The 19,288-nt window shown below is 33.5% G+C and overlaps 1 long non-coding RNA gene across 1 annotated transcript in view; it reads left to right on the forward strand.

Annotated features, from left to right (window-relative positions):
* Nucleotides 1-505: 505 nt before the first annotated feature.
* The window catches only part of LOC137495292 (uncharacterized), a 105,219-nt gene continuing 86,436 nt past the window's right edge, over nucleotides 506-19,288 (forward strand). Inside the window, exons 1-2 of the long non-coding RNA XR_012408221.1 lie at nucleotides 506-657; nucleotides 3,705-3,825. This is a non-coding gene — a long non-coding RNA (uncharacterized lncRNA). The remainder of the gene's footprint in view (nucleotides 658-3,704; nucleotides 3,826-19,288) is intronic.

A 19,288-nucleotide genomic window follows, 5' to 3' on the forward strand; every position in this document is an offset into this window, starting at 1 on the left:
AATCTGCAGGACACCGGCCCTCCTGTTTGGAGTTTGGAGACCCCGCCTGGACTAAGCCGAAAGGAAAATGAATGGATGAAAACGATCATTCCTTCATGAAAAGTTACAGCGCTCTCTAGTGGAAACACCGGACATTAGCCTCGAGTGTAAACTATCAAAACTCCACTGGGTGTGAGATCTATCTATATTTCACTGAAAAATAAGACTTTTTTTTCGGAGGGACATCACATATCGTTGATCTAAAAAGGTGACAGTCGATAAATTATCAGTTTTTTAGATCTTAAATATATTTCTCAACGCTTATTTCAAGGATTTGTTATATTCTGACTATAATTCAGAAAACATTAACGTTACACGTACTTCCTTACGAACATTTCAACCAAGGTTAAACTGGTGTGTTTATAAGTTACAATAATTCTGATTATGACTTAAAATTATCAAACCTATTTATCAATATCAAGCGCTACATTTTGCTGAAATTAACGTTAACCGGAAGAAGGTTTTCAATGCGCGTGCTCTATATCGATTAGCGTGATGTGGGTTTAATAACACTGACCATTTTATTCGAAATATCATTGAACATATGTGTTTATTGATACAATGAAACACAGTTTTGGTGAGTTTATTTGCATTCCAGAAGTCACAAGACTTACGCAGGTGACTATGAAAAACATGGCAACCAAACTGATTTACTCATTTTAAACGGTAGATAATCATCATAATAGGTGCGTTCGACATGAAGCTCAGCTGCAGCCGGTGATCAACGAGATTAGCCGAGCGCAGGCGGGGCGGAGTTCAAAACGGAGCCGTCAAGACGGACAGCTGGACACTTCGGGACTCAAAGTTGCTGCAGTCATGATGACCGATCACATGGCGTCATCATATTTTTTTGTTATTTTTATTTATAACAACAAAACATTTACAAATAAATCAGAATACAGTTTCTACAAACTATAGTTCCTTTTTAAACAATAAGGGAGAATTATGAATAAAATATATAACAAATGCATGAGAGAAATAAGAGGAAATGAGAGGTTAATATAAACATAAAAACGAACAGGTCTATTAAATACAAAGCAATAAGCATAAATTCTAGGAGTTAAACATCACTCTTTAGGCTAATACTTCTTGTTTGAATCTGCTAAAAAAATGGTTTACATGTACATTTATGTACATTTATAGATATAAAAATTTCCCATGTAAAAAGCAAAACAAGGTGTTTTGATTAGGTCTTAATAAATGACATTATTTTGGATAATGAATGAATTTTCAAAAAAGCATTTTAATCCAAAAAGATTGTGTTGAAAAGAACAAAAGGTAAAATAAGTGAGCGATGTAGAAGTTTCCCAGAAAGAGCAGGTCGCCTTTAAGCTGCTAAACAGGAAATAAAATACATATTTATATTATAATAATAAAGCCATTTTATAATTATTTAATAAAATAGTTCTTTACTTTAATTTGTTAAGAGAGCTTTAGGGTGGCAGGATCAATGATGATGATTTTCTTATTTCAAGTCTGTAAGACTTATTTGAGTTCATATTTAGGTTATTCACTAAAATATACACTAAAATATATCATTTAAATCGTTCATGGAGATGAATGCAGTAAATAGTCTGTATAAAAAAAAGTTAAAAAATAAACCTGTGCAAACAAGCTAACCTTTATAACCAGATTATTTAACAAAAGATGATACTGCAGTAAAATATTTGTAGTCTTTTAATAAGCAAGATGTGTACAGGATAGAGAGGGTGTGAAAAGTGAATTGTTTGTTTTGAAACTTTTGAATCGGAATTTGTCCAATTATAAACCCGAAATACACGTGTTTGTTGTCATGTGGTGAACTCGGCCAATCGTGTAATATCGGTGTCGTCATCAAAGCTCCTGCAGTCGCTCTTCAGAAGCTGCATGGTCTGAGTTTGCCGTCTGATCTCGGAGCGCTGTCGCGGTACTTTGATGCCACATGTGACAGTCACGTGGCGTCGGCGCAGCATCAATCCGGACAAGATTTCTAACCAGAATGCACCGCTTTAAGACAGATTTCGATCGATCTGCGCAGCGCTGCATGAAGTCGAACGCACCTAGTGTGTTCTCATTATCTATCTATCTATCTATCTATCTATCTATCTATCTATCTATCTATCTATCTGTCTGTCTGTCTGTCTGTCTGTCTGTCTGTCTGTCTGTCTGCCTGCCTGCCTGCCTGCCTGCCTGCCTGCCTGCCTGCCTGCCTATCTATCTATCTATCTATCTATCTATCTATCTATCTATCTATCTATCTATCTATCTATCTATCTATCTATCTATCTATCTATCTATCTATCTATCTATCTATCTATCTATCTATCTATCTATCTATCTATCTATCTATCTATCTATCATGTGGTTCTATGTCTGTCTGTCATGTGATATCTATCTATCTATCTATCTATCTATCTATCTATCTATCTATCTATCTATCTATCTATCTATCTATCTATCTATCTATCTATCTATCTATCTATCTATCTATCTATCTATCTATCCTTTTGTTCTATATCTATCTATCTGTCATGTCGTGATATCTATCTATCTATCTATCTATCTATCTATCTATCTATCTATCTATCTATCTATCTATCTATCTATCTATCTATCTATCTATCTATCTATCTATCTATCTATCTATCCTTTTGTTCTATATCTATCTATCTGTCATGTCGTGATATCTATCTATCTATCTATCTATCTATCTATCTATCTATCTATCTATCTATCTATCTATCTATCTATCTATCTATCTATCTATCTATCTATCTATCTATCTATCTATCTATCCTTTTGTTCTATATCTATCTATCTGTCATGTCGTGATATCTATCTACAGGTATCTATCTATCTATCTATCTATCTATCTATCTATCTATCTATCTATCTATCTATCTATCTATCTATCTATCTATCTATCCTTTTGTTCTATATCTATCTATCTGTCATGTCGTGATATCTATCTACAGGTATCTATCTATCTATCTATCTATCTATCTATCTATCTATCTATCTATCTATCTATCTATCTATCTATCTATCTATCTATCTATCTATCTATCTATCTATCTATCTATCTATCTATCTATCTATCTATCTATCTATCTATTTATCTATCTATCTATCCTTTTGTTCTATATCTATCTATCTGTCATGTCGTGATATCTATCTACAGGTATCTATCTATCTATCTATCTATCTATCTATCTATCTATCTATCTATCTATCTATCTATCTATCTATCTATCTATCTATCTATCTATCTATCTATCTATCTATCTATCTATCTATCTATCCTTTTGTTCTATATCTATCTATCTGTCATGTCGTGATATCTATCTACAGGTATCTATCTATCTATCTATCTATCTATCTATCTATCTATCTATCTATCTATCTATCTATCTATCTATCTATCTATCTATCTATCTATCTATCTATCTATCTATCTATCTATCTATCTATCCTTTTGTTCTATATCTATCTATCTGTCATGTCGTGATATCTATCTATCTATCTATCTATCTATCTATCTATCTATCTATCTATCTATCTATCTATCTATCTATCTATCTATCTATCTATCTATCTATCTATCTATCTATCTATCTATCTATCTATCTATCTATCTATCTATCTATCTAATGCATGAATGATTCAAGCTCTCCTTTTAATTTCAGAAATATGAGTAATGAACAAATCTCGAACATCTGTCATCAGAAAGTGGGAGCTGGTCTGGAAGAGCTTGGAGAAAAGAGGGCAAAAAACAAGGAATTCACAAAAAAAGAGCAAAAGAAGAAGGTGAGTATATGAGTATCGGGCTGTTTGAAGTCAGGCATTGTATCAGGGCATTATTGTGTCTGACGGCGAGTGTTATAATGAAGATGAAGAAAGTGAGAGATAGCACTGATGTTAATAATGCGTCGGACCCCCGCTGCTCACACTCACCCCTCTCCACTGCCTAATTGACCGGGTAGGGTCCCTTGAGCCCTGTGTTATTATTTATTAACAATTCAAGGATAAATAATTCACGGCTTGGAAAAGAAGCTGGCGGACAGAAGCTCTTAATTGAGCTTCAGATAGGAATGGCAGCACCCTGTCCTGATTTAAAGCCCTCCTCTTGTTTTTATCTCTCTTTTTTTCTTCTTAACTTTACATCACATTAAACGCAGAACAGGCAATACTTTTTGTTTTACTTTAAGGTGTGAAGTTTTGCAGAATTAATCCTGAGCAAAATGCTGTCGTTTTATTTATGTTATGAGCTAACTTCCAAACTCAGATTTGAGTTTTGTTACTTTGTGTAGACATGTTATGATGGCAATTTTTTATCAATGTATCTATATTTTATCAATGTATTTATATATATATATAAATGAAAATAAATAAATAAAATAAATAAATAAATAATAAATAAATAAATAAGTATATATATATATATATATATATATATATATATATATATATATATATATATATATAATTTTTTTATTTTTATTTTTTTAATGTGTGAATTTTGCTTTTCTTTTTTAAATATTTCTCAAATTATGTTTAACAGAGCAAGGAATTTTTTATAGTATTTCCTTAAATTTTTTTTTCTTCTTTACAAAGTCTTGTTTGATTTATTTCTTCTAGAATTAAAGCAGTTTTTAACTTTTTAAATCCATTTTAACGTGATTTTTTTTTTCAATTGTCTACAAAACAACCCACTGTTATACAGTACAATGACTTGCCTTATTGCTCTAATTTGCCTAATTAACCTAGTTAAATGCAGGGTTTCTGCAGGGTCTTAAGTTTAAAATGTCTTAAATCTCAAAATCCAAATTGTAGGCCTTAAAAGGTTTTAAAGTTACTGAAATATTGTGTTGTAGGTTGTAAATCTTTCTTAAACAGGTCTTCATTTTCCTCTGTTCATATATTGCCACCCAATCTGGCCAAAACTCGTACATCCATCTCAATAAAAGTTTTACTTTTTATTTAAAAAGGTACTTTTTAACTCGATTTATCATATTCGTTTAATTATTTTTTATACTATAACATTTGTTTAAATGTTAATGTATTTACTGCTGAGGACACCGACCTGGACAGATCGTTGTGCATAGATTTAGTTTATTATAAAATGTTTAAAACATTTGTTAATTTTTCAAAAAAGAAAGTTTACGTTGGAAAAAAGTGAAGTTTGCTTGTTTTTACACAATATTTAAAATATTTAGCATAGAAATAAAATAAAATATTTTAATTGTTTTATTATTAATGTATTTTTGTATTATTAAATGTATTAAAATATAATAATTATTATAATATGAATAATATACAAGGGGGGGGGTAATAATTCAAGAGGGCTATTAATTCAGGAGGACTAATGATTCTAACTTCAACTGTGTTGTTGTTACATTATGCAGTATAACATTATAGTTATTGACATTTGTATATGTACTGTATATCACACATATATTCTCAAATCCAACACATTCATTGGCCGGTAAGCTTGTTGTTTTTTTTTATTTAAATGATTGTAAAACTTTGTGAAGTAGGGGGCATGGTAGCTTAGTGGTTAGTAGTACTGTCGCCTCACAGTGAGAGATCGCTGGTTTGAATCTCTGCTGGGCAAGTTGTCGTTTCTGTGTGTTGCATGTTCTCCCCATGTTGGTGTGTTTTTCCTCTAGGATTTATAAATTTGTAAATTTGAACTGATTTTAGTAATAACGTTGAAATAATTTTTTGTGTTTAACAAACAAAATTAAATACTTTATGTAGGTTGTATTCATTGGAGTGATTACAGCACAGTTTCCTTCTACACGAAAGTAAAGGATTAAAGTAAAGAGTAAGGCCCAATACCAATTATACTTTTGTACCCCTTATACCGGCGGACGTTTCTGGAGACCGCGAAATACGTCCCGGGAGGTACGATTTGTGCAGTTTTTGTTTTTTGCGAATCCACGAAAGGCCGCTGTGCTCGCTTTTTCGCCGATTTTCTCGCATAAAAGATCGCCGGAGGCCTCTGTCGAGCGACCGTCTGTCCGACTGACTGAATGACTGAACAATTGACCAGTTGGCTGACCTAGCCACCCTCCTTCTCCTCCTCCTCCTCCTCCTCCTTTCCTAAACCCAAGCGAAGATTTACAAAAGCCGGCTAGAAAAAGAAAAGCCCTCGTCTGATTTTGACCGAGTTTTCGGATTTCACCGCATTCTCGCCCCATTACGAACTCGTTTGCTTTATTTTTTGGATTCTGTTTTTTGTCTTACCTGATTCTTCTCCAGACTCGAACCTGGTCATCGCCGTGGCCGGCTCCTCTTCCTCCGGGCCGTAACACGACGAGCTAACCGGACAAACTGAAACCCCTCCACACAGAGGTGAGCGTCGGCCCAGTACGTATCTCCGGCTAAGTAAATCGCAGTCTCCAGAAACGTCCGCGGGACAACATTTTCAGAATGAGCTTGGGTTGGAATAAGCACAACTCTGTTAGACCATGCGCCAGAGCGTACTTTTCCATCCTTAAAATAGCAAAAGTGAATTCGGACATGCCCTTAATAAAGTAGAGCCTGTTACATTTTAGACAGCACAATTGTAGACAGAAGAATTGTCATTTTGTGTGGTGGTGGTGTGTGTGTGAGGGGGGTTAGGTACCTGTCAAAACAAGCTGTTTGAAAAGTTATTTGTGTTCAATTATTCACTGCTGTAATGTAATGTACAGTAAATAGAGATCCCTAGGGAATCATCCTCCTACTGTCAGACCAAGAAATGCCTGAAAGCTGTACCACAGAATTTTGAAAGAATTGTATTTTTAAAATGCCTCGTGCTCGTACGGCGTGGCGAAAGTTTGATCAACACGGCCCTCCAGGGCTTTAGATCATTAATAAACCAATCTTGATTCAAAGCGTCTAATGCGTAAAAGTTTGCTTTGCACTGAAGTACAGTTTCTACTGGGATATAATAAGTCAGAGAAATATCCCTCTGAAGGTCTGCTTTAGCTCGCTTCTCATCAGGGAATGCTTCATCAGAAGTTTTCAACAAGGTCCATACAAATCTCCAGCTGCAACAGCGCTACGTATCGAGCCTTTAATGATGGCTGCTTTGGGGGGGAGAGCGCAGATGGGGAAGAGAGTTTAACTTTGCTCCCTTTATATTTGTATTTTTGAAGACATCACTGTAGACTTCGCTTAATCTAAAAGTACATCAAAGCTTCCAATGCGGGCTTGTGCTAAGCATTTGTCTGGTCCTTATTACCAAAGTGTACGATATGCCCGCGGGACACCGAAGAGTCTAAAAGGAAAAACAAACACGCGCCTTTAGCTCACAAATAACTGTTTATGCTGGTACAAATGAGCATTCTGGGTAAACAAATACTCTCGAATGCTCAAATTAAAGAGCTTTTTGGGGCATTTGATCAATGCTCAGATCAGAAGATTCAAATTTGAAGGAGTAGACATATGGCGATATTTTATATTTCAATATATCGTGATAATGTAAATGCATACTATTGCGGGCACTTCACAATAAGATGAATTTTCAATTATTATTTGAACTTTTTCAATGCCTCTTAGGAAAGTTCAGTTTGTTGCATTAATGCTGGTTGATCAACATTTCTGATGGAAATAGCTTAAATAAGACTTACATATTTATTTTCAAACATTTTCACATAATCTGTCCTACGATCTTGAATTTTCATTGAAAACGTGATTAAAAATATTCATTAAATTTTCTATTTTTTTTTTTACATGGGCTGAATTTAAACAAGTTAAGTTGAACATTACTACATTTGATTTGTTTGGTTAAATTCAGCTAATATAAATCATTTGCAACCACTTACCTTAAAAAATGTTGTAAATCCATTGAATATTTTTTTCAGTGTATTTATCTTTCTTTTGTTTGTTAACTATGTACATGAAGGCTCCATTGAACATTATTTCATTTAATTTATACTCTTGACAAAGAGTACTGTTTAAAATGAGTTGAAACAATACAATTCTTGGGATTATTTTGACAACTTATTTGTTTTGTGTTCAAACCACTTGTTGACAAATTTATTAATTTAACTTAATTTATGTTTGGAGAACAGGGTTTTTACAGTGTAAACTCAGAATGAAAACTACAAAAGCATTTATTAATCTTAGGTGATGTTCATTTCTTAATTTTTGCCAAATAATGAATGCATTTAAAAAAAAAAAATTATTAAAAGAGCGACCAGTAAGGGATAAAGTACACTGAAAAATAAATAAATAAATAATGACTCCTTAGATTTACTAACATTTTGTAAGTTAGGTGGTTGTAAACAATTTATTTGGGCTGAATTTAAACAAAAAAATTAAGTTAAGTATTACTCAATTTAATTTGTTTGCTTAAATTCAATCCATAAAAATTATTTTCAGCATTGTTTCTGAATCATTTTTTTCAGTGTGCATCCAAGCGGTTGTTATCGCAAAATAAAACCTAACAGGCTTATCAGTTGCCCAACCCAGTTGTTTTCTCGGAATGACATACCTTGGAATGTTGCGACTGACCAATCAGAATCAAGTGTTCCAGACATTTGATCAATGCTCAGATCAGAAGATTCTAGAGTAGACATATGGCGATATTTGAAACTTCTAAATAATATTACTTTTTATAGAGCTGTGAAATTTAGCACGTTAACACATGTGATTAATTTGAAATATTTAACGAGTTAAAAAATTTACGCAATTAACGCAGTTGCAGTTTTTTATTTCCTGTTGTGGTCGTCGTGTGTTTAACATATTGTTCTTGCCCCGTGAAAATTATTGGATGAAAATATGAAGTAAGGACTGCTGAAAGAGTGTTGTTTTAATAGAATTTTATACTGCATGGCGAACGGAAAGACCGTTCAATTAATTGTTTAGAGATAATGTGACCAAAATCTCTGTAAGGAATCTATAGTCTTTGGTATGTGCCTTTGATGTACCCCTTGGCCACATTGTCCCCCGATAATGTCAATAGACTGGACTGTCTTAGCAACTGGTTAAATGTTAAGAAGGTCTGAGCAAAACTCTTTCTACTTTTTAATTAATGTTCTCAACTCGCAATACAACTTTACAATGAGTACAATAGTTTGTATTAATTACTTTATTGTTATTATAATTTTCCATATTTCCAATGCCTGTATTTTGGAATTTTTTGTAGTCCACAACATGGAAATCATTTTTGTTTGTTATTGGCATTGGTTGTTTTGAAATTCAAATGTGTGTGTGTGTGTGTGTGTGTGTGTGTGTGTGTGTGTGTGTGTGTGTGTGTGTGTTTGTGTGTGCACGTTGTCGTCCAAGGACGAGGGCAATATGTGTGTGTGTGTGTGTGTGAAAAAAACAGAGTGTGACAAGCTAGGAGATCTTCTCCTCGTCTGTAATTTCAAGTCCATTGTCTGTATTTACATTCACCCTCAATTTCAATTCAATCCACGCCTTACAATATGAAGCGTGTATGCACTGTGACTACTTTTATATTCTTGATTAGCTGCTGGGCATTTCACTCTGTCTCTGGCTGAATGCAGTCAGTGTCGACCAATCGCAGCAGGCTGTCATCGGTCCAATCAGTGCAGATTAGCTTCGGACTAAGGAGGGGTTTGGGAACAAATGATTCACTGAACGATTCATATGGAAGTCGCTGGGATAATTTGGTAAAAATTAATGCAGATTATAAGACCATGAAAGTGCTTTTTGACCTTGCATGCATATTAGACTGTTGTTGGAGACCCTTACAACCAAAATATGGCCTTATTTTATGTATAATATGGGCTCTTTAAAAAAGTTTTCAATTCACAAACAGTAGGTCACAGTACTTATAAGTCAATTGGACAAGCAGTGATAATCATGATACGGTATTAAAAACGACGTGGTAATATGGTAACCCATGATAAGAGTCTTAAAGGAAAAACAAACACGTCTTTAGCTCACAAATAACTGTTTATGCTGGTACAAATGAGCATTCTGGGTAAACAAATACTCTGAAATGCTCAAATCGAAAGCCCTTTTTGATCAATGCTCAGATCAGAAGACTTAATCACTATACGATATTAATAACGACGTGATAATATCGTAAATCACGATAAAAGTTTCAGCATTTAATTGCAACAACAAAATATCATTAAAAGGAACATTTTGTCAATAAATGAAAGGTGCACTGACTTTTTTTAAGGTAAGTGGTTGCAAACAATTTAAATGGGCTGAATTTAATCGAACAAATTTAGTTTAATTTAACTTAATTCATTTAAATTTAGCCCATATAAATTGTTTGCAACCACTTTACCTAAAAAATTGAGTTAATCCAATGATTTTTTGTTCAGTGTGGCACATTTTATTTGACATTTTCTTTGCGTTTATGGTCCCGACCCAAGGTGGAAACCTCTCTCAGGAGACACGGCATTTCGCTTGCTTGATCTATGCGAGTATATATTGCGATCTGTCTCTCGCTCGCTGTAAAAAGCAGATCTCCAAACCCGCTGAGAACCGGGTGAGTTCTGAAGCCCAGGCTGGTGAATAATAGAACAAAGAGAGAAAGAGCCTTCTGAGGTTCCACTGCTTTTTCGGTGCCCCTCTGTTGAACGCAGGAGGGGGGAGACGGTGGAAAGAGATCTGCCGTATCATAATAAAACCCACTGATGGCTGCAAAACAAATGGCAGAAAGACGTGTTATTGTGTTGGAGTTGTGATAGGGTTAGATAACAGATGCCCACACATGCAGACACTGGGGATGATGGGTAAAACTTCAGCTGAGAGGATTTTGTATACGTGTTTTTTTTTATTATTATTATTCTAAAACAAAAGCTGTAGTGGTGCTTATAGTGTATATGTGGGATTATTTTGCAGTTTATTTGGCCATTATGTTTTATTGTGCTGAATTACATTAGATTGGAGATGTGTATGATGTGTGCTTTGCAGAGTCAAAAAGAGCTTTTTTGCCAGGTATGTTCACACATATGAGGAATTTGTTTTCGTGACAGAGCTTCTAGTGCAACAGAATTACAGAGACAAAAGAAGTAAGTAGTGAATGCAAATGTACAAATTGACAAGTGTATAGGTATATTACTATATACAATGTTATATGTGCAGTTATGTGCAAATTGGCATATAAGTTGTTAAATAAGTGTACGTAAAAGTGTATAGCAAGTAGTGACGTTTGTTTCAGCTACAATTCTATTTTCCCTTTCATTCTAGAAAATTATTTTAAAGTCTGGTTTATAGAATTATCAATATCAATATATATTTTTAAAACTCAGGATCATAACATTATTTTTTTTTAAAACAACAAATAATCCTGCATTTACTTGATCAAAAACACAATGTTTTGAAATATTAATGTTTTAAAATATGTTTCTATTTATTATTATTATTATTATTATTATTATTATTATTATTATTATTAATATTGTTAATATTATTATTACTATTATTTTTTATTTTTAATATTATTGTCTTTTTTGTTATTATTATTATTATTATTATTATTATCATTACTATTATTATTATTATTATTATTGTTGTTAATATTATTATCATCATTATTGTTATTATTATTATTACTATTAATATTGTTATTGTTAATATTATTATTATTATTATTACTATTATTGTCATTATTATTATTATAGTTGTTGTTGTTAATATTATTATCATTATTATGATTATGAATATTATTATTATTATTATTATTAGTAGTAGTAGTAGTAGTATTATTATTATCATTCATTCATTCATTCATTCATTCATTCATTCATTTTCCTTTGGCTCAGTCACATTATTCACATTATTATACAGAAGATACTCTTCCAGCTGCAACCAGTACTGGGAAACATCCATACAGTCTCACATTCACACACATACAGCACATGTCTTTGGACTTTTGGACTATTTTTTTAGTTACTCAATCTGTTATTGTTTTACTGTACAGGGCGGGCGATTTATATGGATGCACCCTAATAAAATGGGAATGGTTAGTGATATTAACGAGGGGGCTTGTAAATAACTCATGAAAGAATAAAGTTATGTTCAAACCAAGCACACCATTGTTTTTATTTGTTAAATTCCCAATACGTTTTTTTTTAAAGGTGTATTTATAAATGGCCCACCCTGTATATTGATAGTTCACCAAAACCAGATTCTTTAATCATCTATTTAATTCTATTAATCCAGCTAAATACTGGTAAATGACACCTGTTATGACTTCCATAATGATTTTTCTTCCTACTATGGAAGTCAATGGGTGCCAGCTAACAGCATTTTTTAAAATATCTTCTTTTGGGTCTTTGGGGTTTCAACAAGGGTGAGCAAACGATGGCAAAATTGTAATTTCTAGCTGAAATATTACTTTAAACACTTTTACTCTGATAAGAAACAAATGCTGTTTGATTAAAAAACAATAACAATTTTAAACCATTTCAGGAGGGGCGATGCAGTGGTGCAGTAGGTAGTGCTGTCGCCTCACAGCAAGAAGGTTGCTGGGTCGCTGGTTTGATCCTCGGCTCAGTTGGCGTTTCTGTGTGGAGTTTGCATGTTCTCCCTGCGTTCGTGTGGGTTTCGTGTGGGTTCCCTGCGTTTCGTGTGGGTTTCCTCCGGGTTTCCCCCACAGTCCAAAGACATATATATATTAAAAACTTTATTTATTTTTATCAAAATACTAAATATTTCACAAAGTCTCACAGTTTACACTTTAGTCCTTTAATTAATAAAGAAAAATTATTAATTTGTTGTAATTTGCAGGTGAATTGGGTAGGCTAAATTGTCTGTAGTATATAAGTGTGTGTGTGGAAGTTTCCCAGAGATGGGTTGCGGCTGGAAGGGCATCCACTGCGTAAAAATGTGCTGGATAAGTTGGTGGTTCATTCTGCTGTGGTGACCCCGGATTTATAAAGGGACTAAGCCGACAAGAAAATGTATGAATGAACCATTTCAGGCAAATGGAAAAAAAAAAAATTTTATTATATATATATATATATATATATATATATATATATATATATATATATATATATATATATATATATATATATATATATACATATATATATATATACATATATATATATATATATATATATATATATATATATATATACATATATATATATATATATATATATATATATATATATACATATATATATATATATATATATAAATATATATATATATATATATATATATATACATATATATATATATATATATATATATATATATATATATATATATATATATATATATATATATATATATATATACATATATATATATATATATATACATATATATATATATATATATATATATATATATATATATATATATATATATATATATATATGTGTGTATATATATATATTAAAACTGTCTTTTATTTTTATCGAAATACTAAATATTTTACAATGTCTCAGTTTACACTTTAGTCCTTTAATTAATAAAGAAAAATAATTAGTTTGTTGTTTTTTTTACTTTTTTTTTTTTTTTTTACAGTTTACCCAAAACCAGATTCTATAATAATTTATTTAATTCTGTTTATTCAGCTAAATACTGGTAAATGACACCTGTTATGATTTTTACAATTTTTTTTTTTACAAAAAAAAAAAAGGTCAGTGGGTGTCAGCTGCCAGCATTTTTTAATTATTTCGTTTGTGTCTTCAGTTTATGAAAAGGGTGAGTAAATGATGGCAGAATTTTCATTTCCGGCTGAAATATGCCTTTAAACACTTTGAATCCGATTAAAAACAAATGCTGTTTTGAGTTAAAAAACAATGACGGTTTTAAATTATGACAAAATTATATTATTATAAATATTATTACAAATTGTATTAATTTATTGAAATACTAAATATTTCACAATGTCTTGCAGTTTACACTTTAGTCCTATAATTAATAAAAGACAATAATTTATTTAATTCTTCCTTCAGTTAATTTATTGAATTCGTGGAGACCTATTTTGCTGCACTTTAATTTTTTTTTTGTTGCTTTACTGTATTTTAATAGTTCACCAAAGCCAGAATCTGTAATCATTTATTTAATTGTGTTTATCCAGCTTAACACTGGTAACTGGCTCATATTTTGACTACTACAATCATTTATTTCCTACTATGGAAGTCAATGGGTGCCAGCATTTTTCAGAATATCTTCTTTTGTGTCTTCAGTTTATGAACAAGGGAGAGTAAATGATGCAGAATTTTCATTTTTGGCAGAAATATCCCTTTAGACACTTTCAATCTGATTAGAAACAAATACTGTTTGAGTAAAATGTGTCTTTCTGTCTGTAAACAATCACAATTTTTAGCCGTTTCATTTTTTTTATTTAAGAAGGTTGAAAAACATCACATACTCTATTATTATTTTTTGTTTTAGCTACATCACCCGATCCCACTGCCATCTGATCACAGGCTCTGCACCAAACGGCCACATGAATAATGTTCCAAGACGGGACAGAGTGTGGTGTGCTCCCGCGGGGCTCCCACTTACTTTTGAGCGTCCTGCGACTCTTTGGTCATCACGCGGAGCGATTGAAGTTTTGGCAGCTTTGACGCTTTGCCCCGGTGATTATACACTTCATTAGAGCTGTCAGTCATTTTGGCTCCTGTGACGGAGAAGCACCACGGGGCCCCCTCAGGGCCTAATCAATGCAGCGTCCCAAGAAACAGATAACAGGGAGAGACGCGTGCTGCACGCTTCCCCCAAATGTGCCCAGATGGCTGTCATTGATCACAACACTTCTCTATCTTTGTGTAATTTATAGCATATTTAAAGCCGGTGCGTTAGTTTTGTATCGTTTTAGGAAGAACAATTGAACTAAAGAACAATTTCAATTCAGTTTAAGTTGATTTATATAGAGCTTTTCACTATTATTGCATATTACATTACAGTCAAGATCAGAAAAGTTGTGTATTTAATATATAAACATAGTTAGCCTATACAGTATATAGTATCCTTTCCAAAAAGGTGAAGTCTGTGTGTTCAGTGTTCAGTGAAATGTATTTGTGCATTAGGTGTTGGTTAAAGATAGTTGGTTCGCTCCAAACAGGAAAACCGATATAATTCCAAACCTACTAAAAATAGTGTCCTGATGATTTTCTTGTCTATACATGAAAAGTCATTGGTATCAGTGCTGTTTTAGGTGAGTAGTTCAACTAAAAGTTCAACATTTATTACTCTTTCTAAACATTTATCACTTTCTTCTTTTACGCACAAAAGAAGATATTTTGAAGAATGTTAAAAACCAGTACACTGTAAAAGAAATTGTGGTATAAAACGGCAGCTGTGGTTAATGTTACTGCTACCTACTGTATTTTATTCATTTATTTATTAGACCGACATATTTCTGAACTAACTAAAAATAATGTCCTGATGATTTTCTTGTCTATACATTGAAAGACATTAGTTTCCTATGCTGGGCTTGGAGCTTTTAAAATGAGTAGTTCACAAAAAATATCCACATTTCTTACCCTTTCAAACATTTATTACTTTCCTTTTTACCGCTGAAACCAAAAGAAGATATTTTGAAGAATGTTCAAAACTAGTACACTGTAAAAAAAAAACAATTAAGGTAAAAATGGCAGCCCTAACCTTTACCAGAAATTTGCCATAAATTATAAGTAGAGAATGTAAAGGAGATGTGGTAATTTTGTGGTAAACTACTGTTTCTTTTCACTAACTCTGTGGTGGCCAACCCTGTTCCTGAAGAGCCACCTTCCTGCAGATTTCAGTTGCAGCCCATATCAAACACACCTGCCTGCAATTATCACGTGGTGTTCAGGCCCTAATTAATTGGTTCAGATGTGTTTGATGGGTAGCAACTGAAATCTGCAGGAAGGTGGCTCTCCAGCAACAGGGTTGGCCACCCCTTACATATTTACTTTATGTATCTTGTTGAACTCAAGGGAAGATGTTTAGGAAAATGTTGAAAACCAGTACACTGTAAAAATCCATAAACTTTGCAGTAAGTAATGGCAGCTGTGGTTGCCAGAATTGTACATTAAAAAATACAGCCAAAAATGTGAAAGAAATGGATTAATTTTACAGCAAACTACTGTATTTTATTTGTTTAATTCATTTTAAAAATGAATTAGGCAAAAATAACAGTAAATTACAAACTAATCCAAACTAACTAAATTCAATGTCTTGATGATTTTCTATACATTGAAAGTTGTTGGTTTCCTTTGCTGTGTTGGAGCTTTTAAAATAAGTAGTTTACCTACAAATGTAACATTCTCAACCCTTTCAAACATTTATTTTTGTCTGTTTTGTTTTTCCAACTATCTTCTTTTTTGGATTTGTCTAAAAGTTGAAAAAAAAAATTAAACAAATTGTTTGTAGCAAGCCATAGTACTGCTTACAAATTTCATTATTTATGTTATTATTATTCATGTTTGACATCTTCCCTAATATTTTGCGCTAAAGACATGCACAATGGCATAACTAAATTGGTCGTAGTGTATGAGTGTGCGAATGAATGAGAGTGTATGGGGGTTTGCCAGTACCGGGTTGCGGTAGGAAGGGCAAACGTTGTGCAAAACATATGCTGCGATAGTTGGCGGTTCATTCCGCTGTGACGACCCCTGAATAATAAGGGACTAAGCTGAAGGAAAATGAATGAATAATAAAAATGAAATTATTAATGTAGTGAATCGATCAACACATTTTGTTCATGATAAGCATGAGAAATAAATAGACAGATGGCCGCCAAATCTCCAACCTGAGTTCCTGGAACAATGAGATATCCTCCATATTGTGTTTCGCAATGCAAATACTTTGGGCTCACAAAAAAAGAGAGAGAGAGGCTAAATATAACGAAACAAAACAGACTTTGAAGAAAAGTTGTGCAGACAGAGTTCCTTTCAACAATATACAGAGGCAGTGTTTCTCAGTACTTTGTGTTTTTCAGAGCATTCCTCCAAATATTTTGAGGGAGTGAGTTGAGATGAAAAGAGCAGAACACAATGAGTCCGCTCCGTTGTTGTGGCGTCGGTGAAAGCCCTGGCTCGTCTTGTCTTTGTGTTTGCTCCGAGGGGTCCCAACGACACCCGCACTGGATGTGCAAACATAAATGTGTGCTCTAATGTTTCTCCAGGTGAGTCCTATAATCTAACATTTTGACACAACCCTGTTCATATACAGTTGAAGTCAGAATTATTAGCCCTGTTTATTTTTTCCACCAATTTCTGTTTAACGGGGAGAAGATTTTATTCAACACATTTCTAAACATAATAGTTTCAATAACTCATTTCTAATAACTGATTTATTTTATTTTTATCATCATGACAGTAAATAATATTTTACTAGATATTTTTCTAGACACTTCTATACAGCTTAAAGTGACATTTAAAGGCTTAACTAGGTTAAGTAGGCAGGTAAGGGTAATTAGGCAAGTTATTGAATAATGATGGTTCTGTAGACTATCGAAAAAAATTAGCTTAAAGGGGCTAATAATTGTGACCTTAAAATGGTGTTAAAAAAAATTAATAACTGCTTTTATTCTAGCTGAAATAAAACAAATAAGTCTTTTTCCAGAAGAAAAAATATTATCAGATATACTGTGAAAATTTATTTGGGAAAAATTTGAAAAAGAAAAAAAAGATTAAAGGGGGGCGAATAATTCTGACTTCAACTATATATTGCATTTAATTGTATCTTAATACAGTTGAAGTCAGAATTATTAGTCCCCCTGTATATTTTTGTCCCCTATTTGTTTAATGAAAACGATAGTTTTAATAACTCATCTCTAATAACTGATTTATATTATCTTTGCCATGATGACAGTAAATAATATTTGACTAGACATTTTTCAAGACACTTCTACACAGCTTTTAAGGCCTAACTAGGCTAATTAGGTTAACTAGGTTAACCTTTAACTGGCCCACCAAGATAAAAAAAGGGTTTGGATTGTATTTCTTAACCCCTAATGTCACTAGTTAACACACTTTATGCTTTTTTAACACATCCCATAATTTCTAAGATATCAACCTTTACCGAATAGTAGATAAGTCGGTTTATACTAAAAGTACCAGAATTAAGTACTGGTGTCCTGCATCTTTTAGTTCCAACACCAATTAACCACATCTGAACCAGCTAATTAAGCTCTTTCTAGGTATACTAGAAACTTCCAGGGAGGTGTGTTGAAGGGAGTTGGAGCTAAACTATGCAGGACACTGGCCCTGAGGACTGAGTTTGGACACCCCTGGTGTAAGCCAATATTTAAAACAGTTATTCTTTAATTATTTAAAACAGTACGGTCAACCATTTGCTAGAGGGGCAGTCAAAGGGATAAGCAAGCGTCTATAACTTAAGTTAGAAACATTTGATTAACCTAGTTGAATTAGTTATAATTCATTCATTCATTTTCTTTGCTTCTCGGTCCCTTTATTAATCCCGGGTCGACACAGTGGAATGAACTGCCAACTTATCCAGTATGTGTTTTGGCAGCAGATGCCCTTCCAGCCGCAACGCATCACTGTGAAACATCCATACACATTCATTCACACACATACACTATGAACAATTTAGCTTACCCAATTCACCAATGCACCTTGTTTTTGGACTGTGGGGGAAACACCCGGAGCAAACCCACGCAAACTCGGGTAGAACATGCAAATTCCACACAGAAATGCTAACTGACCAGCTGAGGCGACCTTCTTGCTGTGAGGCGAACTTGTTACCCAGTTTCTCCAGTCCAAAGGCATGTGTTACCGGCAGTTAGCTGTCTGTCGCCCACTGAAGCTCAGCCAGTCTGTGCCTGGTCATTACCTGGATGGGAGACCACATGGGAAAGCTAGGTTGTTGCCGGAAGTGCTGAACTTGCGATCTGTGTGGGCCCTAATGCCCCAGTATATTGATGGGGACTGAATACTGCTCAGTAAGCACCGTCTTTTGGATGAGATGTTAAACCTGACTCTCTGTGGTCATTAAATTTGCCCCCTGGCCTCTGTCCATCATGCCCTCCCAACCATCACTGTGGCTGTTTCTCATTTTCTTTCGGCACGGGAATAAATTTCCGAATAATGTGCGGGAGCTGTCAGTAACTGGTATATTTTCAGACGGGAGAGGTTTCAGTCTAACAATATTTTCAGTTTCAGTCTGTTTTCAGTCTAACAATATCGCTCCCGACTCCCGAGTGAGCGAGCACGAGTATGTATGTGTGTGAATGAGACAGCATGATGCTGCATTTACCTTTTTTGTTGATGTCTGTGTGTGTGTGTGTGCGAATGAGAGAGAGAGAGCTTTGTGCTATGTGTGTGTGTGTGTGAATGAGAGACCCTGATGTTGCCGTCTGTGTGTGTTGCTGGGT

This window comes from Danio rerio, chromosome 1, assembly GCF_049306965.1.
Source record: "Danio rerio strain Tuebingen ecotype United States chromosome 1, GRCz12tu, whole genome shotgun sequence".
Taxonomy (NCBI): Eukaryota; Metazoa; Chordata; class Actinopteri; order Cypriniformes; family Danionidae; genus Danio; species Danio rerio.